Raw genomic sequence first — 4,489 nt, 5'->3', positions numbered from 1 at the left:
CAAAGAGGATCCAATGGTATATAATTCTTGCTGGTTTGGATTATAAGACTTGTTAGTGTTGTAATAGGCAAGACATATTCAGTACCTGTAAAATCCCATGCCTTGCCTGGTAAAGCCAGGAAGTGAAGGGCCACAAAGCGTGATTTTGTCACTACTTGTGTAAAGCACTTGCGCAACTATGGTGAGTGACTCAATCCTGAGTAACTCTACTGGATAAATAGAATTTTTTTTTTATTTTATGGCTGGTGTCATGCAATTCTTCTGCTATAATTGTGGTAGATTTCAATAGTTCTATGGTGTTTGGGCCTTTGAATTAAGAAACATGATCATCATTAAATGGTGGCTGCAGAGCCATCTTAGCTGAAGAATTCTGTCAGGGAAATTGTCTGCTTTAAATGCATTTGCAAGTCCATGAAAATCAGAACAATAGATGTCACTATTGACTGCCAATTCTGCTTGGGATGTGAAAAAAGTAATGCTATTTTCCTCACACATTTTAGTGATGATTCTAGGTGTATGACACTCCATATGTCATTGATTATAGTGTTCAATAGATATTCTGGGGATAAAAGATGAAATTTCATGGGTTAGGAGAAGAAGGTGCAACAGCCACAAGACTTACTGTTGGACTAGTGGTCAGAGTTAAGGGAAGTCCTTGAGTTGAGCTTGTTTGAAGGAAGGTACAATGTGAGGGAATGGAACATTAATGGGAAGATGGAAGAATCTCAAATATCTATTCTGGTTCACTGGTCAAGGTTATTGTTTAAGAGTTAACAATAGCCACAGTATAGTCTGTGAAGGATCCATGGACAATCTGGAGTGTAATTTGCAATCCTGTCATGGGGACTGAACAAATGCATGCATTATTATCTTCTACATCCATGACATTGAAAGGAACTTGTTGAACACTGATATCAGGATAGCTCTCTGACACTTCAGATCCTGATTTATTCTTCTAAAACATGAGGTTGACATCTCCACTCTCATATATTTGTTGAAGACATTTTACTAGGATTGGAAATGCAAAGTTCTTATGGTTTGTAATTTGTGTTTTGATGGTCCACCATTTACAAAGCAGCCATTGTGGTGAACGAACACTTTTCCATCCTTTAGCTAAATGATCCCAGTTAATCTCATTTTCACCAGATACATCAAGCTCCTTTAGCCTGTGGATGAGAGTGACTTCATCTTTCCTTGTCCACTCAATTCCTCCCATCTGTTTCCAGTTCAGGTAGTGGAGCCATTTAGTGTGACACTGCTTTGCTGAGAGAGTGCCCACAGTTTGAGCCACAGCTGCCAAAGACAAACCCTGTATGGCTTTCTCAAACACCTCAGTGCATGTCAATTCATGAACCACATCTCCGAGAATCTGTTCTTCTTCTTTGGTCCATTTCCCTGTGTTCCAGTTATCCTTCATTAGTCGGCACCGATCTTTGACAGAAGATGGACTTCTTCCCATGGTGGCACCTATTGTTAGCCAGTCATTGCCATGCTTCTGCCAGAGCTCCTTGAGCTTCTCAATTTCTTCAGGGGTGTATTTCCCCACATTGTTTCTGTCATCGTACATTCGGACTACTCTTCTATATACTGAAAAAAAGGGCTATTCAGACCCAATGATATAGTTCTGTAGAAATCTTTTCTTTTACTTTTTGACATCTTAAAAATGATTTCTGTGGCATTCTCTACTCCATATTCCTTCATGTAGCTCATCAAAATATCTGTTTCCTCCTTGGACCATACCCCCTATTTCCATTTATATCCTAGTTTGGTAAGATTATCTTTATCTTTTTTACCTGTGAACCATGCTTGGCTAATGACTGACTCTTCCTCATTAGCCATGGGAAAACTTTCATCTGTCTTATCATCCTGTGAAATCTGGAACTGCATCATAGTTCCCTCAGTAATCTCTTCATCTGTTATCTCTGTGGCTGTGGTTATCACCAACTCAAAGCTCTGCTCCATTTCTGGTAGTGGGAATAAAGTGGCTGGCACACCAGGAATCAAATAACCCTCTTATTCAGAGGTGCAGTAGAGTTTTCCATTTTATCAGTTTTATTCTAAAGGCAAAGAATGATGTTCCTCTCTGTGTTTTCAGTAAGTAAGAAAGAGCTCATAATTTCAACTGTAACTGATTCAGAAACCTTTTCAAATATATGCATCTTCAAATCTAATCAGAGGGTAGATCAGTTACAGCACTTCCCATAAACTCATATTACATCCCCTTAATATGGATAATATAAAAGTGATGCTATCTGCAATACTTGACTGTTTGACACTGGTAAGCACAGGTTTAGCTAGAGCTGTTGAATATGATGCACAGAAATTTCCTGCCCTTAAAGATGCTTGAAATGTTGACCTTATCTCTTCTTCTAGTCTAGTTAGCAATGTCTGTTAGATGATAAATCTAAGAGCACAGGACTATTTTAAGAGGCTCCAAAATAATTAAGCTTGGAAACTTCAGAGAACTGCTGATATATCTCAATATGCATTACAATGCTGAAAGATTAAACAATGTTGTTTATTAATTGAATCTTAGAAAATTTTTGTTACTATTGAAGCTCTTTTATCAAAGAATTATCAAAACTGAAATGGACACCAGAATGTAACTGTTTGCATGGAATTATAGAGTAATAAAGAAAGTATTTCTTTCAACTGAAATTCAAAATACAGGACAAATTTTGATACTAAGATTTCTATCCATACATAATTTTACTTCCATAAAATGTCAAAAGCTTGCCAGTGACCTCCTCAAAGAAGGTAAGTCTGACTTTCAGAACCCAGGGATCCTCATAGAATAAAAATTACAATATTATATACTATAGAAACAAATATGCACACTTTAAACTTCATGTTTAAAGTTATTTAAATTATGTAACGAAAGGCCTATTTGTTATCAAGCTTATCAAAATACTCAAAAGTTTATTTTCATTTAACCTATGGACTTGTAAGTATACAATAGCATTTTATTTTTTAGTGATGTGCTTTGCAATAAGGAAGGATATGCACACACCAAAACTTTCAGAAAGTATGGCCAATAATTTAAAGCCTTGTTGTATGACAAATAAGATCAGTATGAAAATTTAAATGTCTGTTGGTTATATTTGATGTTGATTTAATATGATAAACACTCCCTCATAAACAAGTAAGTGGCCTGCATACTGAGCCTTAAATTTCACTATCATTATCTTATTGTTCATTACATTCTTCTGTGTATGTGTATGTCTCTGCATATAAATGTCTTTTCAAAAATAATAAAATAAATTGTCATAAAATTTTATGTTTTTCCTGATGAAATATTTACATGAGTTCAAAACTAAATGGGATGAGTCCAATAGCTTTTCTTGTTTGTTTAGTATTCATATCTAAACTTGTAAAGGTTTTACATAGTGTTTTTTACATCATGTTGGAAGACTATTTTTGTACCATTACTTATGCATGCCATATGCATTATCAGTCTTCATGATGTATTTTATATAACCTACTTTTCCAATAGCAATTTATAACACATTTTATATTTATATTTTGAATTTCCATTTATCTTTTGAGTGAAAAAATAGTCAACAATTTTGTATTACATGAATCAATGTGAGAATTTGTGTACTATACTTATTCAAATTATTGCACCAATATTTTCAGATCTGTGACACAAGAAAATTCAGATCAATCTTCGAGAACTTTGCAACTTGACAATGATATACAATCAAATTTGGAACATCCAGAAGTTTATAACATGTAAAGAATGTAATCTACTCAAAAAATAGATGGAATTTTATAGTAGTATATAATACAAAATCGTAATATATATGTGTAAAGAATAAATATCTGTATTTATTCCATTTATATTGCTTAAGTAGTAGTATTAACATCGGCAATAATAATATTGGACTAATCAATAATTATTCATGCTGTGGAATGGTGACACATGTCATTACTCTATTAATTTCTTGAGAAGTTGGATTAGTGAACATAAAATTAAAGTGTAACAGTTTATAGATGAACCTGTAATATGTGTAGAACTTGAGAGTAAAGAAGGAGACAGGTTACCTGCTCCTAGAAAGCTGAGATAGCTACCAATTTTTCTTTTATTATTATTATTATTATTATTATTACAAATTTTCATCTCCTCCCATCCTCCAACTTCCCTCCCACTCCCCCCACTCCCCCTTCCCCTCCCTCTCCAATCCAAAGAGCAGTCAGGGTTTCCTGCTCTGTGGGAAGTCCAAGGTCCTCCCACCTCCGTCCAGGTCTAGGAAGGTGAACACCCAGACTAGGTTCCCACAAAGCCAATACATGGAGTAGAATCAAACCCAGTGCCATTGTCCTTGGCTTCTCAGTCAGCCTTCCAGGTAAGCCATGATCAGAGAGTCCGGTTTGATCACATGCTCCATCAGACCCAGTCCAGCTGGCCTTGGTGAGTTCCCATTGGATCGGCCCCAACGTCACAGTGGGTGGGCACACCCCTCGTGGACCTGACTTCCTTGCTCATGTT

At 35.9% G+C, this 4,489-nt stretch overlaps 1 pseudogene; it reads right to left on the bottom strand.

Annotated features, from left to right (window-relative positions):
• Positions 1-733: 733 nt before the first annotated feature.
• LOC119804153 lies at positions 734-2,114 on the bottom strand (annotated as a pseudogene).
• Positions 2,115-4,489: the final 2,375 nt, after the last annotated feature.

Source organism: Arvicola amphibius, chromosome X (assembly GCF_903992535.2).
Source record: "Arvicola amphibius chromosome X, mArvAmp1.2, whole genome shotgun sequence".
Taxonomy (NCBI): Eukaryota; Metazoa; Chordata; class Mammalia; order Rodentia; family Cricetidae; genus Arvicola; species Arvicola amphibius.
This window is presented reverse-complemented; position numbering and strand designations above follow the sequence as displayed.